Raw genomic sequence first — 14,175 nt, forward strand, 5'->3', positions numbered from 1 at the left:
TTGAACTCTTTTTTGTCGATTCTGTGCAAGTCTACAAGCTTGAATTTATTCATTTTCGCAGACTTTGTAGGATTGTGTTCAACTTATCTTATAGCACTCCGACATGAACAAATAATATATAAGAGATAATAAATTGAAGCTTTGCAATGGTGAGGATCAAAAGAAAAACTGTAGTTTTTAAACGTGCTGGTGTAAATACAACTCTTTTGGCTGAAGTGTTGGCTCTGGAAGTAACCGGTGGTCTCAGTATACTATTCTTATCTTCAGGAGAAAAGACAGATACTTTTCCAAAACTCGAGACCACTTTTTTGTCTCCTCCAACCATGGAGGAAACTGTTTTCTTCTTTCTTCCCCTATGCTCCAACTCCATGCTCAAACTATGGAGGCAAACCAAATCTTCGAGTCTACCAAAATAGTTTTATACATGGTTGCACCGGCAAATTGACTCTACCAGTTTCTTTTAGACGTATTGACGTTTGCCCTGCAATCCAACTATCCCCCAAATGCAAATCAGCGTTAAATCCGGAAGGCAAAGCCCTAAAACCAAATTCAAACATGGTTAGCGTCTTTAATGGTTGACAAATACAGGTATCAGGTTGGCTCTGTATAGTTTGTGTCCCTGCCATTCACCTCTGTGGACCCCGATTCGAAGAAACTGGGCCTTGCATGTGGATGAGTTTCTAGTCCCTACCTGGGCCCAATTTCATAGAGCTGCTAAGCACCAAAGTTTGCTTAGCATGAAATTGCTCCCTTGATAAAAACAGGATTACCAACCAAATTTCCTTTTGTTGCATATTGCTTGTTACTGGTATTCAGCTGCTGTTTGCTTATTCTGAAAATCATGTGGAAATTTGGTTGGGAAGTAATTTCATGCTAAGCAAATTTTTGTGCTAAGCAGCTCTATGAAATTGGGCCCCGATTGCGTGGGTTTCCTCCCTCATCTGAAATATCTGGATATTTCTTTTCGTTTCTCATTAATCATGTTATTGGCGCTGGATGTGCAATAAAATAAAATAAATCAAAACCTTGGCACGATACAAACTATACAGTACGTGGCCAACCATATCAACTATGCTATTCAGTGTGGAATGTGCAAGTGTGACGTCAATGAAGCTGGTGTGTTTGTTTTGTTACCCTGGGTTACGGGGGATTCCCCATTTGCGGTTTGATTGCAAGGCTAGTCTCTGTTTGGACGATTGCATCTGTATACAATATTTGTTTCATTGGTTCCTGTTTTATGTTTCTGGATTATTCTGCCTTTCTATAAAATGTTTGTAGGGGGATGATAAGTTCTGAAGTTGCTGGAAGTGAATGTTGTTTTATGTTGTTTTGTGACATGTGACATCATCCGTTCTCAAAAGAGTCACAGAACATGGACTTCCTGCAGGCACAATTGACATACAACTCAATGGAACACAATGGACGGAAATATTGAATATAATACCGATGGAGATCTACCCCTGTCTGTTTTTTTTTTTCAATTTTTAAAATGAATAAAAAGGAGGCACATTTCAAAACTTGTTTCCCTATCCTTCCACCGCTTCAACCACTCTTGTCACAGCCACCAACCCCGTTACAAACTAATAAGTATAATACACATTTCGCAAAATGAACAAGGGCGATACCTAAAATCATGCTCCAACCAACAGTTCTATCCAAAACAAAATACTTTGCTCAGCGAACAAGGTGTTGGAGGTTCTGTATATTTACTCTCTGTCGTGAAAAAAAAGTGTTAAAGCCATTATACACTTTCGGCACAGAAAAAAAAGTTCACAGATTTACAAATAACTTACAGGGTTTACAGAAGGTAATGATGAAAGATTTCTCTTGAAATATTATTCCATGAAATGCTTTACTTTTCGAGAAAACATTTATCAATTGTCGTTGTCGAGAATTACGGATTTATTTTAAACACATGTCATGACACGGCGAAACGTGCGGAAACAAGGGTGGGTTTTCCCCGTTATTTTCTCCCGACTCCGATGACCGATTGAGCGTAAATTTTCACAGGATTGTTATTTTTTATATCAGTTGTGATACACGAAGTGTGGGCCTTTGGACAATACTGTTTACCGAAAGTGTCCAATGGCTTTAATACACAATTTACACATTAAGTCAACTTCATTTGCAAGAACCTTCTTTCATAAAAACTAACACTTCTATAAAAAAGGGTAATACTTGGCTCAACGAAAACAGTTTTGCTCACCACTAAAATAACATTAAAGGAACACGTTGACCTGGATCGGACGAGTTGGTCTGTAAAAAGCGTTTGGAACCGTTTGTTATAAAATGCATATGACGAGAAAGATGTTGTAAAAGTAGAATGCAATGATCCACAAAAATTTGCCTCAAAATTGCGTGGTTTTCCTTTTACTTTGCGAACTAACACGGTCGGCCATTCAAGGGAGTCAAAAATTTGACTCCCATAAATGGCCGACCGTGTTAGTCGACGAGGTAAAAGGAAAACCGTGTAATTTTACAACATATTTCTAACCATATGCATTCTATAACAAACGGTTACAAACGCTTTACCAACTCGACCGATCCAAGGCAACGTGTTCCTTTAAACGCAATTTACACACTCATGTATGAAACCACAACCACAAAATAATGTAGTTTTGAGGTAAGTCCTCTCATAAAAACTAACACTTCTATAAAAGGGTAATAATTGGCCCAAGCAAAAAGGTTTTGCTCACCATGAAAAAAAACAATTAATATGCAATTTACACATTCATGTATGAAACCACAACCAGATTGTGGTTTAGGGGTTAGTCAACTGCATTATGCATGAAACCTCCCTCAATAGGACGAAAAAGAACATTGCTTTTTGTCACAGAGAAGGTGCGTTTGGCAATCACTCACGTATACATCTACAGTTATATAAGATTCCAACAATTTTAATAAAACTTTTGAATTTATTTCAAATTAAAAAAAAACACCAGACAACCAGCCACAAGTAATACACATTGCTTAATATTGGCTAGTGATCAAACAAAAACATTACGGAATCAGGTTCGTCCAGCCTGCTGGTGTAGGTAATACACAAACGAGGACAATGGGGCCTGTTGAATAAAGGTCCCCAGTTGGAGAGTGTGTACAAAACTAAAGGTTCCCAGTTGGAGAGTGTGTACACAACTAATGGGGAACTGTTGTTAAAAAGTACAAACAAAAGAAGGACAAAAGGAGGTCCCTGGTTACATAAATTTGATTGCAGGTGGTTTTCACACGACGTCTTGAGCGAAGTTTTATGAAGAACCGTGTGAAACAGCTCACATCGGCCTTATGGTTTCACTAAACAAAAAGTTGTATAAAAGAGAGTTCATATTATGGTGTGTTCATGTTTTATGTCTGACTTGGCGCTTCATATTTATACGAACAGCAAGTCATGATGCAAATAGAAGCTTCCCACATGTTGCAGCAAAGTTCCCCCTGATGGAATTTACAACATTAAAACAACAATCGCAAAGTCATAACTTCACTGTATAAATTTGCTTAATAAAGCTAACATTCCTGCTATGGTAAGTAGGTGCTGTGTATGTTTGACTACGGATCTAGTTCGGAAGGTCGGGGCCAATCGGACGGACTTTTGAAAGATTTGGCTTGCTATCAAACACACACGGGACCAAGTTATTACGCCAGCTCTATCTTCAACCCCATGCGTTAGAAACCATGGAGGAAAGATGCTCAGCTGTGCCGTACACAGTTGCAACTTTTGATATTTTTTTAAAGTGTTAGATGTTCTATTTCTACCTCCATGTTGTTACTCATTAGTTTGTCCTGTTCCACTTCTTTCATAAAGATGACATAAACAGTGGTTAACAAGTACGGTTATCTTATTCACAAATTTCATGTTGGTTTTCGGGGTTTTAATGAGCCCCTACTTCTATATTTGTCACTGTACATTTTATTACCAGAGTATACACCTGTTTTAACCCGTTTGTGTCGTGTATATAGTAGGATCCCGCATGTCAGGCCTCTGGGATGTATAGGTCATTGCTGGTAAGCAGTTTGCAAAAAACCTCAACTCAGCTTGTTTTGTTTTAGACCATATATTTTTCCAGACCAATTTAGAAATCCAAAAACAAAGAGAACACACGTGGTGAACATTCACAAGATGCTGCAGGGAAGGGAGGGAGGGGGTTACTGTTGTGTGTTGAGGAGGGGGAATTCTCACTCATTCTCTTATAGGTCCCATGCACTTTCCCCGAAGCTTTACCAACTTCCCCCCTCACCCCAACCTTGGCATTAACCTTCAAGTTCGCCGTGATACGGTGCCGCCAAGTCGCTGCGTACCTTGGCCTGTCACGCAAGCTGGCGCGGCCTGCGCAATTCTGCTGAAAGATTGCTTGGTCTTCAGTGACCCACTACTGCTTATCTAATCTCAGAACCATGAGACCCCCCCCCCCTCCTCCAACTTCCTCCTACCATGCTCTTACCCCTGTCCAATTTAAAGCAATATTACCGACTTTGTGTTTACATAACGAAACCGTTGCTGTCAGTGTAAGCTGACTCCACCATATACATAAACTGGCAAACCGCCTCCTGGCTAACGAGAAAATAGTCGAAAACCGATTGAAGTCGGCTATTCAAAACTGAGGGTTGGATTTAAGAGTCCACATCTGTGTTAACAAAAGGAGTGTGGTAATGAGCTTTCCCTGCGTACAATACTGGTCAATGTGGGAAATTGAACAAATTGTATAGTATACATTCCAAATAAATAAAAAAAATCGAAAACTAGGCTGTAAAAGTTTAGAGATGTGCCTCCTTTCTGCATGACAAAAGTGTAACTTTTGAATTTCTAAATTGTTGTGTTCTCCAAAGGGTTCAGAAGTGGCCGAATGAAGGCAAATGCTCAGTGTGGCACTCTTGTTAACATGAGTGTATGAAATATCAATCAAAAATATAACCTGTGCGATATTTTTCTGCCAGAAGGAAATATCACTTGTATTATGTGAAAGCAAGCAAACAAACAGCTTTGCCATTTTTATTTGAAAAACATTGGTTTTAGGCCTATGAACAGATAATTTGCCAGTTGCGTGCATTGGATGTTTTGAATCAAAATTAAATAATTTGTGATACATACATACATACATACATCACACAACTAAATATTTATAAAGCGCCTTTACATCAAGATCAAAGCGCTGGAAAGAGCAAGACCAATTGAACTATAAATACAACAAATTACATCTGATACAAGTGAGTTTTGAGAGATTTTTATTAATAAAGGCAAAGAGTTACAATTTCTGATGCGTACTGAGAGGTTGTTCCATATTCGCGGAGCAATAAAGGAGAAAGTCCGGTTGTGAGCAGATGAGAGTGTTCTGATGGTTGGGTGTTCGGTTAGGCGTGTGTTGTCAGAAGCTGATCGCAAGCTTGAGTAGAGGCGTGGCGGTTGGTAGAGAGCAAGGCAAGATGATAAGTAGCCTGGTGCTATTCCTTGAAAACATTTAAACACAGTAACTAAAACCTTGATTCACAACACGCTCTAATTATCTCCAGATTCCTCCTTTTCCCAAATCTGACAACTATAAATCATTTACTGATAGATTAAAAATACACGAAACTACCCGTCATTTTATTTTTAAAACAAGAATTAGCGCCATTTCCATGAGTTCCCCAGCCGTGAAAACGACCTCTCGGTTCGGTCGGAAGGAGCTGAGCCCTGAAGTACCTCGGGAAGATCACGGGAGATTAAAGGCACTTGACACTATTGGTAATTACTCAAAATAGTTTCTAGCATATTCAATAAACAACTTATAAGGAAAAGAGAAAGAGCTGTTGAAAAAAAAAAATGATGAGAAACGGCTCCATCTGAAGTAAGATTTTGAGAAAGAGGTAATGTCTCACTCAAATATTAAACGATTTCAGGCCTGAAACCTTTTATTATGCATCTGAAAGCACCAACAAAAATGTGCAACAAAGGTGTTTTTCTTTCATTGTTCTCTTGCAACTTCGATGACCAATTAATTCTAACGTTTTCTCAGATGTGTTATTTGTTGCATTTTGACATTTACACAAAGTTATCCGATGCCTTTTAATTACCCCATGAAGATCACGGCAGATTAAGGGAATCTCCTACCTATAGGACCTTGAACTTTGTTTACACCTTCCAGTGAGATCTTGGCAGCATACCGTGACAAATTGGGGACGCCACGAGGGCACTATCACATCCGATGCCTTATGAGTTGCAATGGGAATATCCCCCGTACGTGGTGCTCATCAGTAATAAGTGTCAATTAGCCGGCACTGCTTTGATAAACTTTGACACCCTGTCACATTTATTAATTAAGTTAATCAAACGAATTAAACTTATTTTTATCGAGGTTACAAAAGACACTTTTCACTAAGCAGACACTTCGGGGTGCTGTGGAGAACAGGGTCTCATAGACATGCAAGCAGAACAAAATGCTTAACAGTTTTAAACTAAGCAGAAATGAGCACGATACCAGTCACAAATTGTACATTATGGTAGTTTGGCTGGTAACCTATATAACACTATGGTAAGCATGACTGGTAAAAGTGCTCGGCTATAGTTGAAACTTAATGGAGAGCGGATACACATTTAAATGTTACAAGTTTAACTTTACTATTATTTAGTCAAAGACCAGTATTCTCACTTGGTGTATCCAAACATGTGCATAAAATAACAAATCTGTGAAAAATTTTACTCAATATTGGTCATCGAAGTTGCATGGGAATATTGAAAGAAAAAGAACACCCTTATTGCACAACAAGATGTGTGCTTTCAGATGACTGAAAAGGCCTCAGGCCGAAGTATTTTAGTCTTTAAGTGAGAAATTACTTCTTCTCAAAACACTGTTACGTCAGCAGAGGAGCCGTTTCCCGAAGTATGCTGTGACAAAACGGAACATGGTATCATTCATTGTGAGTTTGAGCCCGTGTGTATTGTGTGCCTCTGTTTGGCCGAGGATATTCGAAGTGCTTCCAAAAGGTCAGGATTCACCCACTATCGGTGCTGAAGAAGGAAATTAAGTTTGTTAAAAGTGTTAGTTATCAAAAGTCAGTTTCGTTGTAATCTTAGGCAGTGATCGGTGTGCGTGCCAATGCGGTTTGTGTTTCCATCTTCTAACGTTCACTGGTCAGTGTAGTATGCCACATTGTTGACCCCCATCTCTTCTGTAGCTGTGAAATTTTGAAGTAAAAACTATCTTACGGACACTATAGTTTGAGTCATTGACAGCTAGAACAAATTATGGATGATTTTTAATATAGGTTTTCCCGGTCAATTTAAGGGGACAAAATCATTCAATTTTACACCTGGTTCATTTTAGTTTCGTTTGGGGCTGGTCAACCATACATTGTATCCGTTGTATGTGAAGAAATTAGTTTTCTGAAATGTGCTCTTAATTTTTAAAATGAATATGAATACTTTGTGACTATTAAGACAAAATAAATTTCCCCTATAATGTTTGTCAGTTATTTTCTTGAGTATAGGCACAAAGAAGAAGACAGTACAGTAAAATCGATCCCAGCTACTCGAGATACACGTTGAGTCTCTACAGAACATACAAATAATACATTAGTATCGAGTAAGCCGAATACATTTTGATTATGAGTGACAGTTTCTAAAAACAGATACCCAAAATGGAGAGGAAAGAAGGAGTAAGGGCGGGGGTGAGGTCGAGAGAATTTCTCAAAGATCGTGTCGCGTTTCCCAAGACGGGTGTGGAAAACAAGTCCACGCTTTGTCGACAAAGGTCCAGGTGGAATTCCTGTCATAATTTGCTGCAAATCAAAAAAAATGAAGGGGGAAGCAGGAGAATCTGTCAAGGTGATATTTGAAAGTCCGGTTCACACTGTCTTGGATATGAGTGTAATTGAGGAGGGTTGCAAACAAGCGCTTACTTTGTCAGGATATGTCTCCTTTTTCTAAAGGGGGAGTAAAGGGGAGAAAGGAGATTTGGCAGACGTTGATGGGGCACGCTAGAACGGTTCCAGTTGCCAGGTCTCGCACGGTGCCTTCATCGGGTTGCATTCAACTGCGTCCAGGGGTGATTCCCGACCCGTTATAAAAACCCGTCGTGCTGAAAACAGGTGTGCCATTCTTCACAAACAGGACACACCTGGGGGTTGTGTTTGACGCTATCTGGGCCTGCCAGCCGCTACACCGGGCGTCCGTAGCGTGCCGAGAGCTGTTCAACCAGGTGGTTTGCAGGGCCGTCGTCTGGAGAAGGACACACGACGCCCCAAATTCTGTCTATGGTGGAAACGGTGCTGACAGGTTCGCAATTGCAGCGGGGACTTAAACGGTTCCCTTTAGAGAGGAGGGGGATAAATACAGACATTTTCGGGTTCAGTGAAAACCAGGAGTTTATTCTATCAAAGCTCCTTTTGGAAAGATGTCCTGCCAGAACTTTTAGAATCAATCAGTGAGCAATTACGAGCAAGAACGCTTGTTGTAGTTGACTTCAAACAACCATTTTTTCAGCCAAGCACAGGGCCGTTGAGATGGGACGTCTCACCCAAGGGGTTCAAATGTCTCAGGTACTTTTTCAAAATCGATCTCTGATGATGGAAGTTTCAGTCAAGGGGGTTAGGGCAACATGCTGAGAAACGAAGGAAAAAAGAAGTGAATCTAAAAGATGTAATAATATTTCTTATATATTTTCTTGGAATAAAACATTATATCAGCCAGCTCGTCGAAATTACTTTAAAGTTTCTTCTCTCATGTCTACACAAAAGGTTCTTATTTCCTGAACATTTCTCTTCACCAACGAATAATGTAATAATTCTGAGAGGCAGATGCCCTTCATTTCCTCCACACCAAACTTTTTCATCTTTCAAATTAGCCCTGTCAATTAGTTACACCTGCGAAAATATGACATCCTGGGATGTTTCCCCAAATTGAATTACAAAGAAGGGAGCTGGGACATCCATGTTCTCCCATGCGGGGGTAGAAGTATGTCAGTGACCCGTAGGGCTAGAGGGGAGGGGGACGAGACAGGCAACCAAAATAGGGGTGGATCAAAAAGTGCCAAAGGCAGTCTTGAGTCCTTTTCACACTGCTTTATTTCCCGGGGTTGCCCCCATGTGAACAAAGACCGGGCTTTGCACACTGTGATATCGCTTTCGGGAATAGCCAACCCTGCTCCGGAGTAGGGGTTAGTATAGCCAACCCTGCTCCAGAGTAGGGGTTAGTATAGCCAACCCTGCTCCGGAGTAGGGGTTAGTATAGCCAACCCTGCTCCGGAGTAGGGGTTAGTATAGCCAACCCTGCTCCGGAGTAGGGGTTAGTATAGCCAACCCTGCTCCGGAGTAAGGGTTAGCTGGACAACCCGGGGTATTCTTGAACCGCACTCCCGGAAGCGATCAGGGTCGGTGTGGTAAAACAAACTCCCGGGGCCTCCCCGGGGCTGTATTTCACTAGGATAAGAGATTCATATAAAGGGACTAGTTTGGGGTTTGGGCATTTAGACAAGACATTATCCGTTGCGTCCTTGTTCATTCATAAAATAAAGTGCTTAGGAAAATCTTTTGGTATCGTCTAACAACGCAGTGAGGATTTAGTGGCGGCTTCCAGGCGAGTGTTACCTGTGATGTGATGTTGGTTTGGAGTGTGTTTCTATACTGGTTGGTTTTCTTGGAACCAGTCTATCTAGTCATAACCAGCACTGTGCGTAATCTAAACTAGGTATCAAAGTTGCATCAAGTCGGGTTAAAAACTCACTGCTTCTGAAATGGATAATTAATTGAGGAAGTATGACGTAGATCTTTATCAAATTGTCCAACTATTTTGGTTTTGGTTTTCTACGTTCAAAGTAAGGTCAGTAAACATAGTCTGGAAGGGGAAATCCAAAGGACCCAAACTCCGGAACAAACTTCAAAGGCCCAATTTCATAAAGCCTGTATTCTGTAAGCACAAAACTTGCTGAACACAGAAAAGTATTGCTCAACAGAAACAGATTACCAGCCAAAATTAGATTAAGTTTACACTGTTGTCTGGTGCATCACTCAATTTTTGCTTAGCAAAGAAATTTGTCAAGCAGTATTTTCTGCTTAACGGCATTATGAAAATCAAGAGGGCCGCAACACCCTTCAACACATTTAAGTTACTTCTGAAAGCCCTTTTGTTTCAGGAGGCCTACCATCAAATACTTCTGCATTTCTTCTGTGCCTCAGCGCTGAGCAAAGCTATGATTTAGGAGTGACTGATGGATTGAATTCGTTGCTTTTCGTTGAATAAAAATGATAATCGTGATGGTAAATTGGAATCAAGGTTGCTGATATTATGTTTACTGTACGATCTTTTTCATGGCAAGGCCGTTTTCGAAAACACGGTTTTCAAATCAGGCCCGTCATTTTGTAAACGTGCACATTTTGATACGGTACTTCAACATGTGGGCAGGGCCAACGCCGGGGAGGTAAAGCAGAAACCTTTATTATTTTCGAAAAGGCCAAACAAATTAAAGAATAGAAGGTATATAGTCTGGTGCCTGTGGGGGTGCGTGTGTGTGTGTGTGTGTGAAAAGGTATCCATGATTGTTGTGAGTACCAGACGATAAAGATCCAATTGGAACCTCATGAAATTTCAGAAATCAAATGAGTGCGGCTGGATGAACAATAAGCGTGTATATTCTATATAGGCCTAGGTCTAAAAAAAAAATATATATATATATTTTTTCCTGTTTTGAGTAGTCACGGATACACTAATTATGGACAAGTTAAATTCAGCCAGACGTGATATCGACGAGAATCGACGAGAAATGTAATTAACCAGACAGATGTCGGCAGGATATTAAATAAAAATGTTTGTGGAAAATAAGTAAAATCAACAAAAAAATTATTTTGTTTATGATATAGGCACATGTTTACTTGTTCTAGTATTTAGTAATGTTTAGACAATCACTGTTACTACTTTTGCATACGCAAATTCACCAACGCAACAAAAACTGCCCCTGTTACAATTTGTTTAACAAAATCTCCATCACCTGCATGGATTGAACTTATTATCCCAAGCAATAATAGTTCCACTCAACATCAATGTAAAAACATCCAGCCTTCAGGCACCGTTTTCAAAGTATGTTATTCCAAGATTGCTAATAAAATGTCAAATCGCGTTATCTCGCTGAAAAAGCAAACCTGTAATACGAATAGCCAGGTGACGCTGATATAACAGCACCCCCCCCCCTCTCTCTCTCTCTTAGTGAAAATGAAGCCATCATAGTATTCCCCAAAGATCTAGCCCATAATTTTCTACAGTTGGGTAATAATAATGTGTTCAAGACGTAGAGGTACCGCTGAGCGGAATGTGTGAATTATGACCCATTTCCTTCATTACCGACACCTTGTTGAACTTGTTTTAATGGATTCAGACGTACTCATGTATCATGTACATGTAATGCGTATTTCTAGAAAAGAACACGTGTGTGGTTGCTCATTTGATTGAAGCGCCCTCTATGTTATTCACCCTAAGCATAACATGGGGTCGATTTCACAAAGATTTAGGACTAACTTGGGACTAGTCCTAGGAGATATTACAAACCTAAAGCTAGTAAAACATCATTGTAATAAACAATAATTTATAATGCGCCAATTCAAGACGAAGCTGTTCAAAGGTGCATGGCAATTTGAGGACGAGTAACTCGTCCTAACTCGAGATAAGACTAGTCTCAACACTTTGGGAAGTCCACCCATGGAATGTTTTATGCAATCTTTTAATTATTCTGGTGCTGCTTATAATAAAACATGTTACCTAGGCCCAGAATGCATCGTGTATTGGTGGTTTAAAAAAATATGTACAAACAAATAACGTTTTAAGTTCATTTTAATTCTCTTGTGTTTTTCTTTTTAAATCTGTAAAAACTTTCCAGTATTATTTCTAAAGTAATGTTTTTTCCGTAGGTGGCCTATTGATCACAAGACCATTAGGCCCTATATGTGAAACAGAACTTGTGCTGATACTTGTATCCTGTGTAAAAATGTTGAAGTAAATAAATGTTGATAATAAAAAAGTTTGACTCATCGCATGGGGAATTTTTTGTGCACATTTTCCACATTACGAAGAGGACAACTCATATCAACAAAATCAATGTTATAACGATTTGAAATTGTGCATATTTCCAGTTTGAATTCATAAAAACTGCGAGTTATGGAACATTGTTATCATTCCTTTGTGCCTTCTCAGTCGGTATTAGAACAAAGCAAAACATTTAATTAAGATGTTGTCATCTCAATTTTAAGGTCAAAGAGGTGGGTTTTTTTCTTCCAGAAAATAGTTTCCTAATTAATGTGTCAATAATCAAAATACTAAAATTATGAGTGTTCTATTTTAGGCTGATACTAATGTGCAAAGCTATATGCAGCGTGTTATGATTAATGTAAACGCTATGACCTGAATCACATTATTTGCTAAAAATCTGTTCCAATAATTATGTTTAATTAAGATGTCATCTTACTTCTATATGGTCACTACAGGTTTTCTTTTGTTTTTTAATAGTTTCCTGCTTAATGTGTCAGTAATCAAATACTAAAATAATGAATGTGCCTTGTTATTATTATATATAGGTTGATGTTCATAGAAAGCTATATGCAGTGTGTCACCATGATTAACGTATACGCTATGGACTGAATCACATTTTCCGTAAACAATCTGTTCCAATATTTCCAAACATCTGTTCTGTCACAATGAGTGTGAATAATACGTTGAACATGTGTCAGTAGAAACTCGCTATAAAAGTTTTGGTAGGTTTAAAGGGAAGGTACATGTTTGGTGACTAATCAAAACAAATATTAACTTGAAAACTGACTTGGTAACGAGCTTTGGAGAGCTGTTGATAGTATAAAACATTGTGGGAAACGACTCCCTCTGAAGAAACGTAGTTTTTGAAAAAGAGGTGGTTTCTCACTAAAATATGAGAAGACTTCTAGCTAGAAGTCTTTTATTCCTATCTGAAAGCACACAAATTCGTCCACAAGAGTGTTTATTTTTTCATCATTTTCTCCCAACTCCGATGACCAATTGAGCTCAAATTTTCACATTTTTTTGTTATTTTATGCATAAAAATATGTTGAGATACTCCAAGTGAGAACACTGGTCTTTGACAATTACCAATAGTGTACCTTCCCTTTAAAGGAAAGGTACGTTTAGTGACATTATTTATATAAAAAAACTTATAGAAGTATAGCAGTTTCGATATTATTAAAGTCACCTGGAAGTGGTATTTTTTCCAAAATAAAGCTTTTGTCACTAATATGTGTTTTGATGAGTGGAATGTGATTAAACAGTTAGCTAAGGTTTTAAAAAATCAGTTCTTATGTTATTTACAAATTTAAGAGTAGACCCGACCCGAGAGGGCGCTGTTCGTGACGTCAATCGAGGCAGACTTTGCCTGTAATGCGTAGAGTAAACACAATTGCAAAGTACATGTACGGACCAAATCGTGAGTTTGTACATTTCAAAAAAAGAAATTTGTTTTTTTTCCGGCAATGCCGACCAGGTGTATTGCTGCTGAATGCAGAAAAACACTTTTTGAAATGGACCAACTCACGACTTGGACGTACATTTACTTTGCACGTGTGTTTACTGTACGCATTGCAGGCAAAGTCTGCCTCGATTGACGTCACAAAAGGGGTAGGCGGAGTCAGCCCCCCAAACAACTTTATATATTTTTTAAACATATAAATCGTGACAAACATTACTTACAAAAATTGTTTTATTGTTCGTAAGCATTATACTCTTATGTTTGAAAGAAAAACAAATTCTATTTCCAGGTGACTTTAAGCAATATTTTGAATAATATTTCACTTCGGAGTATTAAGGTGGTTATGGAAAAAGATACAAGTGAAAACTCGTTATAAACGTACTGAAAATTTGGTGGCATTATCAAACTTATGTGAGAAGAAGTACAGCTTTCAATAGTATAAAGCATTTGAGAAACATTTCACTTCTTCTTCCTTTCATGCTGCTTCAATAATTGAAGATTACCGCACTGCACTTCGAAGTAAGGTAGTTATGAAAAAAAATATATCAGTGGAAACTCGTTGTAAACGTGTTGAACATGGACGCGTGGTGGGCTAAAAGATAAGGTTTGTCATAAAAACTTATGGTAGAAGTACATTATGGAGTTGTCATGATACATAGTTTTACTTTGGAGAAGGTTGTTATGGGAAAGGTTTAGTTTTTATCTCCTACATTTTTAATCTGCGAAACGT

Source organism: Asterias rubens, chromosome 12, assembly GCF_902459465.1.
Source record: "Asterias rubens chromosome 12, eAstRub1.3, whole genome shotgun sequence".
Classification (NCBI taxonomy): Eukaryota; Metazoa; Echinodermata; class Asteroidea; order Forcipulatida; family Asteriidae; genus Asterias; species Asterias rubens.